Source organism: Hyla sarda, unplaced genomic scaffold (genome assembly GCF_029499605.1).
Source record: "Hyla sarda isolate aHylSar1 unplaced genomic scaffold, aHylSar1.hap1 scaffold_666, whole genome shotgun sequence".
Classification (NCBI taxonomy): domain Eukaryota; kingdom Metazoa; phylum Chordata; class Amphibia; order Anura; family Hylidae; genus Hyla; species Hyla sarda.
Window position 1 is genome coordinate 34,487 of NW_026610682.1, and position 12,861 is coordinate 47,347.

Here is a 12,861-nt window from a genome sequence, read left to right on the forward strand (position 1 = left end):
TATGGCAAAAGTGATGGAGTTATGAAAGAAAAAGAGAGAATTTTGTGGATTTTTATCAACTGTACAAAAAATGTATTATGGAAAGTTCGTAATATCCTTGTCTTCAAAAGAGATTTTATTTGTGAAAAAGAATGTTTGAAGATGATATACAGTGAAGTTTACTTGTACTATTTAATTGATAAAAAGAGATATGGGCAGAAAAAAGCATTAGCTATGTGGAATTTACATTTATGGAAAACAGTATTTGATGTATTGTAAACATTTTTTGTGATGTATTTAAGTTTTTGAGTTTTTTCAATAAAAATGTAAAAAAAAAAAAAAATCTGTTCTTATCAGTTTAATATCTGATACGTCCCCTATCTGGGGACCATATATTAAATGGATTTTTGAGAACGGGGGCCGATTTCGAAGCTTGCTTCCGTCGCCCTATGCATTGACCCGATATGGCAGTATCTTCGGGTACAGTGCACCACCCCCTTACAGGGTTAAAAAGAAAGATTCCTACTTTCATTGCTACCTGCTTGCTGGCTAGCCAGCTAGCCAGCCCTGTGGGCCTTGCTGCTGCTGCTGCTGCTGCAGCCAAAAAACAAAAGGTGGTGCTGCTGCTGCTTCTGCTGCTTCTGCTTGTGTCTGGCCGCTGTTGGAGCGTCCAGGCACAGGACTTCTGCTGCTGCTGACTAAATGGCCTCCTTAATTGGATCATTTGAGTAGCCAGCACACCTGTGCAGGTAGGGCATGACATGATAGGCAGCTGCCTTGATAGCGGGTGGGTGCTGAATGTTCCTAATTGACAAAATAAGATTAATGCTTATGAAGAAATATAAAATCTCATCCCTTCCCCAATATCGCGCCACACCCCTACCCCTTAATTCCCTGGTTGAACTTGATGGACATATGTCTTTTTTCGACCGTACTAACTATGTAACTATGTAACATAACATGGGGGGGTCTCCTGGCTGTTCACACAGGTGTGTCATTGCTGTACATTGACCATGCATTGCTTCTGTGGTATTGCAAAGGCAAAGACAAATGCTTCCAGCCATCCATTGCACTAATGGATTGGTCATCAGCTGGCTGTCTATGTCCCGCATCAATATAGACCAAAGTACAGAGGGTTAGGCTATGCTATAGTGCACCTACCTGATGCATCAGAAGGTGCGAGGCCCTTGCTAAATTCTGTGCACAGACTTTGAGATCTATGCTTTAGACTGTATCTAAACCTGCTCCAACATGGACTGACATTCTGGCCTACTTTCAGCCGATGCGACTTGTCTGTCGCTGAACAGTCGCTTTTTATGTATTCAGCACCTATGTATAATGTTGTAAAAATGCTCTAGAAGCTAAAGTCGCAGAAATGTCACACATATTTGGCCTGCAACTTTCTGTGCGACAAATTCAGACAGGAAAAATCAGTATAAATCCTTAGAAAATTATCCCCCAGTGTCTCCATCTGCTGGCGGTATTGAATAAGCATTGCTGCACTGATGGGGTATGCATTAGACGAAAAAAAAGAAGAAAAAGAAGAATAATACGCCCAGAAAAGAGGCGAAAAGGAGAAAAACGTAAAAAAACGTGAAAAAAAAGTAAGAGGAAGAGAAGGGAAAAAAAGGTGGAAATGGGTTTAAAAGTGATTTCGGCGGAGAAATATATATATATATATATATATATATATATATATATATATATATACGCGCACACACACACATATATATAAACGTATTCTCCGTTGAGATATTGCAGCCGCTGCTGTGTCCAGGCCCAGGAGCCTTAGCACTGTGCTGTGATGTCACTCAATACCACTGACATCACTAGGTGTAAACAACATCTCTCCTTTGCTGTGTATGTGACTATGGAGCTGTTTGGTGATGTCGTCTATTATGGCCTTCATAGAAGCAACAGGAGATTGTTGCATCCATCTAGAACCCTCAGAACTACAGTGCTATGATGTCACTCACTTCCACAGGCCTTGCAGAGTGTAAACAACAACAACCCAGCTTTGTTGTGTATGTAACCATAGGGATTGTGATGTCACCTAGAACCTTCACAGCAGCGACAGCTTTATGAGGAGCATCAGCACTGCTCTGCCTGAGCAGAACCATCACCGCCATAGGTTGTCAAATAACCCGGATTTAACCCACACAGGTAAGTCCAATGGGGTGCAGGCATGTCCTCTATGCTTACAGCTTCCCGTGGGTGTTGGTTTGATACCGTTTGGGGACAGCCAAGGAGGCATCTGCAGGCAACAAAGGTAGGTGTGTGCTTGTGTGTGTGTTTCCTATGCAGATCCTAAGCCCAGTGTCACATGCAAGTAGGAGGAGTAAGAAGGGTTCCTGGCAAATCCGGGTTATGGATTGCATTTAAAAAGGCCCCGTGGGAGTGCAATGGGCCCCTGTCTTGCTGCTTAGCAATAATGGTATGGGTTTAGGTTCTGCTGTGTGTACTGGTGGTTGACTGCCCCCCAGCCCAGAGTGTGCATGGAAAATTGTCTGGCAGCCTCCCTGACAGCAAGCAGTGATAGTGCCCATGAAGGGGACCTTGTTGGGCCCGCCCCTTTCACGGTTATCGCTTCTCGGCCTTTTGGCTAAGATCAAGTGTAGTATCTGTTCTTATCAGTTTAATATCTGATACGTCCCCTATCTGGGGACCATATATTAAATGGATTTTTGAGAACGGGGGCCGATTTCGAAGCTTGCTTCCGTCGCCCTATGCATTGACCCGATATGGCAGTATCTTCGGGTACAGTGCACCACCCCCTTACAGGGTTAAAAAGAAAGATTCCTACTTTCATTGCTACCTGCTTGCCAGCTAGCCAGCCCTGTGGGCCTTGCTGCTGCTGCTGCTGCTGCAGCCAAAAAACAAAAGGTGGTGCTGCTGCTGCTTCTGCTGCTTCTGCTTGTGTCTGGCCGCTGTTGGAGCGTCCAGGCACAGGACTTCTGCTGCTGCTGACTAAATGGCCTCCTTAATTGGATCATTTGAGTAGCCAGCACACCTGTGCAGGTAGGGCATGACATGATAGGCAGCTGCCTTGATAGCGGGTGGGTGCTGAATGTTCCTAATTGACAAAATAAGATTAATGCTTATGAAGAAATATAAAATCTCATCCCTTCCCCAATATCGCGCCACACCCCTACCCCTTAATTCCCTGGTTGAACTTGATGGACATATGTCTTTTTTCGACCGTACTAACTATGTAACTATGTAACATAACATGGGGGGGTCTCCTGGCTGTTCACACAGGTGTGTCATTGCTGTACATTGACCATGCATTGCTTCTGTGGTATTGCAAAGGCAAAGACAAATGCTTCCAGCCATCCATTGCACTAATGGATTGGTCATCAGCTGGCTGTCTATGTCCCGCATCAATATAGACCAAAGTACAGAGGGTTAGGCTATGCTATAGTGCACCTACCTGATGCATCAGAAGGTGCGAGGCCCTTGCTAAATTCTGTGCACAGACTTTGAGATCTATGCTTTAGACTGTATCTAAACCTGCTCCAACATGGACTGACATTCTGGCCTACTTTCAGCCGATGCGACTTGTCTGTCGCTGAACAGTCGCTTTTTATGTATTCAGCACCTATGTATAATGTTGTAAAAATGCTCTAGAAGCTAAAGTCGCAGAAATGTCACACATATTTGGCCTGCAACTTTCTGTGCGACAAATTCAGACAGGAAAAATCAGTATAAATCCTTAGAAAATTATCCCCCAGTGTCTCCATCTGCTGGCGGTATTGAATAAGCATTGCTGCACTGATGGGGTATGCATTAGACGAAAAAAAAGAAGAAAAAGAAGAATAATACGCCCAGAAAAGAGGCGAAAAGGAGAAAAACATAAAAAAACGTGAAAAAAAAGTAAGAGGAAGAGAAGGGAAAAAAAGGTGGAAATGGGTTTAAAAGTGATTTCGGCGGAGAAATATATATATATATATATATATATATATATATATATATATATATATACGCGCACACACACACATATATATAAACGTATTCTCCGTTGAGATATTGCAGCCGCTGCTGTGTCCAGGCCCAGGAGCCTTAGCACTGTGCTGTGATGTCACTCAATACCACTGACATCACTAGGTGTAAACAACATCTCTCCTTTGCTGTGTATGTGACTATGGAGCTGTTTGGTGATGTCGTCTATTATGGCCTTCATAGAAGCAACAGGAGATTGTTGCATCCATCTAGAACCCTCAGAACTACAGTGCTATGATGTCACTCACTTCCACAGGCCTTGCAGAGTGTAAACAACAACAACCCAGCTTTGTTGTGTATGTAACCATAGGGATTGTGATGTCACCTAGAACCTTCACAGCAGCGACAGCTTTATGAGGAGCATCAGCACTGCTCTGCCTGAGCAGAACCATCACCGCCATAGGTTGTCAAATAACCCGGATTTAACCCACACAGGTAAGTCCAATGGGGTGCAGGCATGTCCTCTATGCTTACAGCTTCCCGTGGGTGTTGGTTTGATACCGTTTGGGGACAGCCAAGGAGGCATCTGCAGGCAACAAAGGTAGGTGTGTGCTTGTGTGTGTGTTTCCTATGCAGATCCTAAGCCCAGTGTCACATGCAAGTAGGAGGAGTAAGAAGGGTTCCTGGCAAATCCGGGTTATGGATTGCATTTAAAAAGGCCCCGTGGGAGTGCAATGGGCCCCTGTCTTGCTGCTTAGCAATAATGGTATGGGTTTAGGTTCTGCTGTGTGTACTGGTGGTTGACTGCCCCCCAGCCCAGAGTGTGCATGGAAAATTGTCTGGCAGCCTCCCTGACAGCAAGCAGTGATAGTGCCCATGAAGGGGACCTTGTTGGGCCCGCCCCTTTCACGGTTATCGCTTCTCGGCCTTTTGGCTAAGATCAAGTGTAGTATCTGTTCTTATCAGTTTAATATCTGATACGTCCCCTATCTGGGGACCATATATTAAATGGATTTTTGAGAACGGGGGCCGATTTCGAAGCTTGCTTCCGTCGCCCTATGCATTGACCCGATATGGCAGTATCTTCGGGTACAGTGCACCACCCCCTTACAGGGTTAAAAAGAAAGATTCCTACTTTCATTGCTACCTGCTTGCTGGCTAGCCAGCTAGCCAGCCCTGTGGGCCTTGCTGCTGCTGCTGCTGCTGCAGCCAAAAAACAAAAGGTGGTGCTGCTGCTGCTTCTGCTGCTTCTGCTTGTGTCTGGCCGCTGTTGGAGCGTCCAGGCACAGGACTTCTGCTGCTGCTGACTAAATGGCCTCCTTAATTGGATCATTTGAGTAGCCAGCACACCTGTGCAGGTAGGGCATGACATGATAGGCAGCTGCCTTGATAGCGGGTGGGTGCTGAATGTTCCTAATTGACAAAATAAGATTAATGCTTATGAAGAAATATAAAATCTCATCCCTTCCCCAATATCGCGCCACACCCCTACCCCTTAATTCCCTGGTTGAACTTGATGGACATATGTCTTTTTTCGACCGTACTAACTATGTAACTATGTAACATAACATGGGGGGGTCTCCTGGCTGTTCACACAGGTGTGTCATTGCTGTACATTGACCATGCATTGCTTCTGTGGTATTGCAAAGGCAAAGACAAATGCTTCCAGCCATCCATTGCACTAATGGATTGGTCATCAGCTGGCTGTCTATGTCCCGCATCAATATAGACCAAAGTACAGAGGGTTAGGCTATGCTATAGTGCACCTACCTGATGCATCAGAAGGTGCGAGGCCCTTGCTAAATTCTGTGCACAGACTTTGAGATCTATGCTTTAGACTGTATCTAAACCTGCTCCAACATGGACTGACATTCTGGCCTACTTTCAGCCGATGCGACTTGTCTGTCGCTGAACAGTCGCTTTTTATGTATTCAGCACCTATGTATAATGTTGTAAAAATGCTCTAGAAGCTAAAGTCGCAGAAATGTCACACATATTTGGCCTGCAACTTTCTGTGCGACAAATTCAGACAGGAAAAATCAGTATAAATCCTTAGAAAATTATCCCCCAGTGTCTCCATCTGCTGGCGGTATTGAATAAGCATTGCTGCACTGATGGGGTATGCATTAGACGAAAAAAAAGAAGAAAAAGAAGAATAATACGCCCAGAAAAGAGGCGAAAAGGAGAAAAACGTAAAAAAACGTGAAAAAAAAGTAAGAGGAAGAGAAGGGAAAAAAAGGTGGAAATGGGTTTAAAAGTGATTTCGGCGGAGAAATATATATATATATATATATATATATATATATATATATATATATATATATATACGCGCACACACACACATATATATAAACGTATTCTCCGTTGAGATATTGCAGCCGCTGCTGTGTCCAGGCCCAGGAGCCTTAGCACTGTGCTGTGATGTCACTCAATACCACTGACATCACTAGGTGTAAACAACATCTCTCCTTTGCTGTGTATGTGACTATGGAGCTGTTTGGTGATGTCGTCTATTATGGCCTTCATAGAAGCAACAGGAGATTGTTGCATCCATCTAGAACCCTCAGAACTACAGTGCTATGATGTCACTCACTTCCACAGGCCTTGCAGAGTGTAAACAACAACAACCCAGCTTTGTTGTGTATGTAACCATAGGGATTGTGATGTCACCTAGAACCTTCACAGCAGCGACAGCTTTATGAGGAGCATCAGCACTGCTCTGCCTGAGCAGAACCATCACCGCCATAGGTTGTCAAATAACCCGGATTTAACCCACACAGGTAAGTCCAATGGGGTGCAGGCATGTCCTCTATGCTTACAGCTTCCCGTGGGTGTTGGTTTGATACCGTTTGGGGACAGCCAAGGAGGCATCTGCAGGCAACAAAGGTAGGTGTGTGCTTGTGTGTGTGTTTCCTATGCAGATCCTAAGCCCAGTGTCACATGCAAGTAGGAGGAGTAAGAAGGGTTCCTGGCAAATCCGGGTTATGGATTGCATTTAAAAAGGCCCCGTGGGAGTGCAATGGGCCCCTGTCTTGCTGCTTAGCAATAATGGTATGGGTTTAGGTTCTGCTGTGTGTACTGGTGGTTGACTGCCCCCCAGCCCAGAGTGTGCATGGAAAATTGTCTGGCAGCCTCCCTGACAGCAAGCAGTGATAGTGCCCATGAAGGGGACCTTGTTGGGCCCGCCCCTTTCACGGTTATCGCTTCTCGGCCTTTTGGCTAAGATCAAGTGTAGTATCTGTTCTTATCAGTTTAATATCTGATACGTCCCCTATCTGGGGACCATATATTAAATGGATTTTTGAGAACGGGGGCCGATTTCGAAGCTTGCTTCCGTCGCCCTATGCATTGACCCGATATGGCAGTATCTTCGGGTACAGTGCACCACCCCCTTACAGGGTTAAAAAGAAAGATTCCTACTTTCATTGCTACCTGCTTGCTGGCTAGCCAGCTAGCCAGCCCTGTGGGCCTTGCTGCTGCTGCTGCTGCTGCAGCCAAAAAACAAAAGGTGGTGCTGCTGCTGCTTCTGCTGCTTCTGCTTGTGTCTGGCCGCTGTTGGAGCGTCCAGGCACAGGACTTCTGCTGCTGCTGACTAAATGGCCTCCTTAATTGGATCATTTGAGTAGCCAGCACACCTGTGCAGGTAGGGCATGACATGATAGGCAGCTGCCTTGATAGCGGGTGGGTGCTGAATGTTCCTAATTGACAAAATAAGATTAATGCTTATGAAGAAATATAAAATCTCATCCCTTCCCCAATATCGCGCCACACCCCTACCCCTTAATTCCCTGGTTGAACTTGATGGACATATGTCTTTTTTCGACCGTACTAACTATGTAACTATGTAACATAACATGGGGGGGTCTCCTGGCTGTTCACACAGGTGTGTCATTGCTGTACATTGACCATGCATTGCTTCTGTGGTATTGCAAAGGCAAAGACAAATGCTTCCAGCCATCCATTGCACTAATGGATTGGTCATCAGCTGGCTGTCTATGTCCCGCATCAATATAGACCAAAGTACAGAGGGTTAGGCTATGCTATAGTGCACCTACCTGATGCATCAGAAGGTGCGAGGCCCTTGCTAAATTCTGTGCACAGACTTTGAGATCTATGCTTTAGACTGTATCTAAACCTGCTCCAACATGGACTGACATTCTGGCCTACTTTCAGCCGATGCGACTTGTCTGTCGCTGAACAGTCGCTTTTTATGTATTCAGCACCTATGTATAATGTTGTAAAAATGCTCTAGAAGCTAAAGTCGCAGAAATGTCACACATATTTGGCCTGCAACTTTCTGTGCGACAAATTCAGACAGGAAAAATCAGTATAAATCCTTAGAAAATTATCCCCCAGTGTCTCCATCTGCTGGCGGTATTGAATAAGCATTGCTGCACTGATGGGGTATGCATTAGACGAAAAAAAAGAAGAAAAAGAAGAATAATACGCCCAGAAAAGAGGCGAAAAGGAGAAAAACGTAAAAAAACGTGAAAAAAAAGTAAGAGGAAGAGAAGGGAAAAAAAGGTGGAAATGGGTTTAAAAGTGATTTCGGCGGAGAAATATATATATATATATATATATATATATATATATATACGCGCACACACACACATATATATAAACGTATTCTCCGTTGAGATATTGCAGCCGCTGCTGTGTCCAGGCCCAGGAGCCTTAGCACTGTGCTGTGATGTCACTCAATACCACTGACATCACTAGGTGTAAACAACATCTCTCCTTTGCTGTGTATGTGACTATGGAGCTGTTTGGTGATGTCGTCTATTATGGCCTTCATAGAAGCAACAGGAGATTGTTGCATCCATCTAGAACCCTCAGAACTACAGTGCTATGATGTCACTCACTTCCACAGGCCTTGCAGAGTGTAAACAACAACAACCCAGCTTTGTTGTGTATGTAACCATAGGGATTGTGATGTCACCTAGAACCTTCACAGCAGCGACAGCTTTATGAGGAGCATCAGCACTGCTCTGCCTGAGCAGAACCATCACCGCCATAGGTTGTCAAATAACCCGGATTTAACCCACACAGGTAAGTCCAATGGGGTGCAGGCATGTCCTCTATGCTTACAGCTTCCCGTGGGTGTTGGTTTGATACCGTTTGGGGACAGCCAAGGAGGCATCTGCAGGCAACAAAGGTAGGTGTGTGCTTGTGTGTGTGTTTCCTATGCAGATCCTAAGCCCAGTGTCACATGCAAGTAGGAGGAGTAAGAAGGGTTCCTGGCAAATCCGGGTTATGGATTGCATTTAAAAAGGCCCCGTGGGAGTGCAATGGGCCCCTGTCTTGCTGCTTAGCAATAATGGTATGGGTTTAGGTTCTGCTGTGTGTACTGGTGGTTGACTGCCCCCCAGCCCAGAGTGTGCATGGAAAATTGTCTGGCAGCCTCCCTGACAGCAAGCAGTGATAGTGCCCATGAAGGGGACCTTGTTGGGCCCGCCCCTTTCACGGTTATCGCTTCTCGGCCTTTTGGCTAAGATCAAGTGTAGTATCTGTTCTTATCAGTTTAATATCTGATACGTCCCCTATCTGGGGACCATATATTAAATGGATTTTTGAGAACGGGGGCCGATTTCGAAGCTTGCTTCCGTCGCCCTATGCATTGACCCGATATGGCAGTATCTTCGGGTACAGTGCACCACCCCCTTACAGGGTTAAAAAGAAAGATTCCTACTTTCATTGCTACCTGCTTGCTGGCTAGCCAGCTAGCCAGCCCTGTGGGCCTTGCTGCTGCTGCTGCTGCTGCAGCCAAAAAACAAAAGGTGGTGCTGCTGCTGCTTCTGCTGCTTCTGCTTGTGTCTGGCCGCTGTTGGAGCGTCCAGGCACAGGACTTCTGCTGCTGCTGACTAAATGGCCTCCTTAATTGGATCATTTGAGTAGCCAGCACACCTGTGCAGGTAGGGCATGACATGATAGGCAGCTGCCTTGATAGCGGGTGGGTGCTGAATGTTCCTAATTGACAAAATAAGATTAATGCTTATGAAGAAATATAAAATCTCATCCCTTCCCCAATATCGCGCCACACCCCTACCCCTTAATTCCCTGGTTGAACTTGATGGACATATGTCTTTTTTCGACCGTACTAACTATGTAACTATGTAACATAACATGGGGGGGTCTCCTGGCTGTTCACACAGGTGTGTCATTGCTGTACATTGACCATGCATTGCTTCTGTGGTATTGCAAAGGCAAAGACAAATGCTTCCAGCCATCCATTGCACTAATGGATTGGTCATCAGCTGGCTGTCTATGTCCCGCATCAATATAGACCAAAGTACAGAGGGTTAGGCTATGCTATAGTGCACCTACCTGATGCATCAGAAGGTGCGAGGCCCTTGCTAAATTCTGTGCACAGACTTTGAGATCTATGCTTTAGACTGTATCTAAACCTGCTCCAACATGGACTGACATTCTGGCCTACTTTCAGCCGATGCGACTTGTCTGTCGCTGAACAGTCGCTTTTTATGTATTCAGCACCTATGTATAATGTTGTAAAAATGCTCTAGAAGCTAAAGTCGCAGAAATGTCACACATATTTGGCCTGCAACTTTCTGTGCGACAAATTCAGACAGGAAAAAACAGTATAAATCCTTAGAAAATTATCCCCCAGTGTCTCCATCTGCTGGCGGTATTGAATAAGCATTGCTGCACTGATGGGGTATGCATTAGACGAAAAAAAAGAAGAAAAAGAAGAATAATACGCCCAGAAAAGAGGCGAAAAGGAGAAAAACGTAAAAAAACGTGAAAAAAAAGTAAGAGGAAGAGAAGGGGAAAAAAAGGTGGAAATGGGTTTAAAAGTGATTTCGGCGGAGAAATATATATATATATATATATATATATATATATATATATATATATATATATATATATATACGCGCACACACACACATATATATAAACGTATTCTCCGTTGAGATATTGCAGCCGCTGCTGTGTCCAGGCCCAGGAGCCTTAGCACTGTGCTGTGATGTCACTCAATACCACTGACATCACTAGGTGTAAACAACATCTCTCCTTTGCTGTGTATGTGACTATGGAGCTGTTTGGTGATGTCGTCTATTATGGCCTTCATAGAAGCAACAGGAGATTGTTGCATCCATCTAGAACCCTCAGAACTACAGTGCTATGATGTCACTCACTTCCACAGGCCTTGCAGAGTGTAAACAACAACAACCCAGCTTTGTTGTGTATGTAACCATAGGGATTGTGATGTCACCTAGAACCTTCACAGCAGCGACAGCTTTATGAGGAGCATCAGCACTGCTCTGCCTGAGCAGAACCATCACCGCCATAGGTTGTCAAATAACCCGGATTTAACCCACACAGGTAAGTCCAATGGGGTGCAGGCATGTCCTCTATGCTTACAGCTTCCCGTGGGTGTTGGTTTGATACCGTTTGGGGACAGCCAAGGAGGCATCTGCAGGCAACAAAGGTAGGTGTGTGCTTGTGTGTGTGTTTCCTATGCAGATCCTAAGCCCAGTGTCACATGCAAGTAGGAGGAGTAAGAAGGGTTCCTGGCAAATCCGGGTTATGGATTGCATTTAAAAAGGCCCCGTGGGAGTGCAATGGGCCCCTGTCTTGCTGCTTAGCAATAATGGTATGGGTTTAGGTTCTGCTGTGTGTACTGGTGGTTGACTGCCCCCCAGCCCAGAGTGTGCATGGAAAATTGTCTGGCAGCCTCCCTGACAGCAAGCAGTGATAGTGCCCATGAAGGGGACCTTGTTGGGCCCGCCCCTTTCACGGTTATCGCTTCTCGGCCTTTTGGCTAAGATCAAGTGTAGTATCTGTTCTTATCAGTTTAATATCTGATACGTCCCCTATCTGGGGACCATATATTAAATAGATTTTTGAGAACGGGGGCCGATTTCGAAGCTTGCTTCCGTCGCCCTATGCATTGACCCGATATGGCAGTATCTTCGGGTACAGTGCACCACCCCCTTACAGGGTTAAAAAGAAAGATTCCTACTTTCATTGCTACCTGCTTGCTGGCTAGCCAGCTTGCCAGCCCTGTGGGCCTTGCTGCTGCTGCTGCTGCTGCTGCAGCCAAAAAACAAAAGGTGGTGCTGCTGCTGCTTCTGCTGCTTCTGCTTGTGTCTGGCCGCTGTTGGAGCGTCCAGGCACAGGACTTCTGCTGCTGCTGACTAAATGGCCTCCTTAATTGGATCATTTGAGTAGCCAGCACACCTGTGCAGGTAGGGCATGACATGATAGGCAGCTGCCTTGATAGCGGGTGGGTGCTGAATGTTCCTAATTGACAAAATAAGATTAATGCTTATGAAGAAATATAAAATCTCATCCCTTCCCCAATATCGCGCCACACCCCTACCCCTTAATTCCCTGGTTGAACTTGATGGACATATGTCTTTTTTCGACCGTACTAACTATGTAACTATGTAACATAACATGGGGGGGTCTCCTGGCTGTTCACACAGGTGTGTCATTGCTGTACATTGACCATGCATTGCTTCTGTGGTATTGCAAAGGCAAAGACAAATGCTTCCAGCCATCCATTGCACTAATGGATTGGTCATCAGCTGGCTGTCTATGTCCCGCATCAATATAGACCAAAGTACAGAGGGTTAGGCTATGCTATAGTGCACCTACCTGATGCATCAGAAGGTGCGAGGCCCTTGCTAAATTCTGTGCACAGACTTTGAGATCTATGCTTTAGACTGTATCTAAACCTGCTCCAACATGGACTGACATTCTGGCCTACTTTCAGCCGATGCGACTTGTCTGTCGCTGAACAGTCGCTTTTTATGTATTCAGCACCTATGTATAATGTTGTAAAAATGCTCTAGAAGCTAAAGTCGCAGAAATGTCACACATATTTGGCCTGCAACTTTCTGTGCGACAAATTCAGACAGGAAAAATCAGTATAAATCCTTAGAAAATTATCCCCCAGTGTCTCCATCTGCTGGCGGTATT

General features: G+C 45.4%; 6 non-coding genes across 6 annotated transcripts; all 6 read left to right on the forward strand.

Moving 5' to 3' along the window:
- Positions 1–285: 285 nt before the first annotated feature.
- Positions 286–475, forward strand: LOC130343077 (U2 spliceosomal RNA). Its single transcript, XR_008882504.1, has one exon. It is a non-coding gene; the product is annotated as a U2 spliceosomal RNA (small nuclear RNA).
- A 2,086-nt stretch (positions 476–2,561) lies between these two features.
- On the forward strand, positions 2,562–2,752 carry LOC130343089 (U2 spliceosomal RNA). Its single transcript, XR_008882512.1, has one exon. It is a non-coding gene; the product is annotated as a U2 spliceosomal RNA (small nuclear RNA).
- A 2,080-nt stretch (positions 2,753–4,832) lies between these two features.
- LOC130343090 (U2 spliceosomal RNA) lies at positions 4,833–5,023 on the forward strand. Its single transcript, XR_008882513.1, has one exon. It is a non-coding gene; the product is annotated as a U2 spliceosomal RNA (small nuclear RNA).
- Positions 5,024–7,117: 2,094 nt separating this feature from the next.
- Positions 7,118–7,308, forward strand: LOC130343092 (U2 spliceosomal RNA). The gene has a single exon (XR_008882515.1). It is a non-coding gene; the product is annotated as a U2 spliceosomal RNA (small nuclear RNA).
- Positions 7,309–9,386: 2,078 nt separating this feature from the next.
- On the forward strand, positions 9,387–9,577 carry LOC130343093 (U2 spliceosomal RNA). Its single transcript, XR_008882516.1, has one exon. It is a non-coding gene; the product is annotated as a U2 spliceosomal RNA (small nuclear RNA).
- A 2,101-nt stretch (positions 9,578–11,678) lies between these two features.
- LOC130343115 (U2 spliceosomal RNA) lies at positions 11,679–11,869 on the forward strand. Its single transcript, XR_008882536.1, has one exon. It is a non-coding gene; the product is annotated as a U2 spliceosomal RNA (small nuclear RNA).
- The last annotated feature ends 992 nt before the right edge of the window (positions 11,870–12,861 follow it).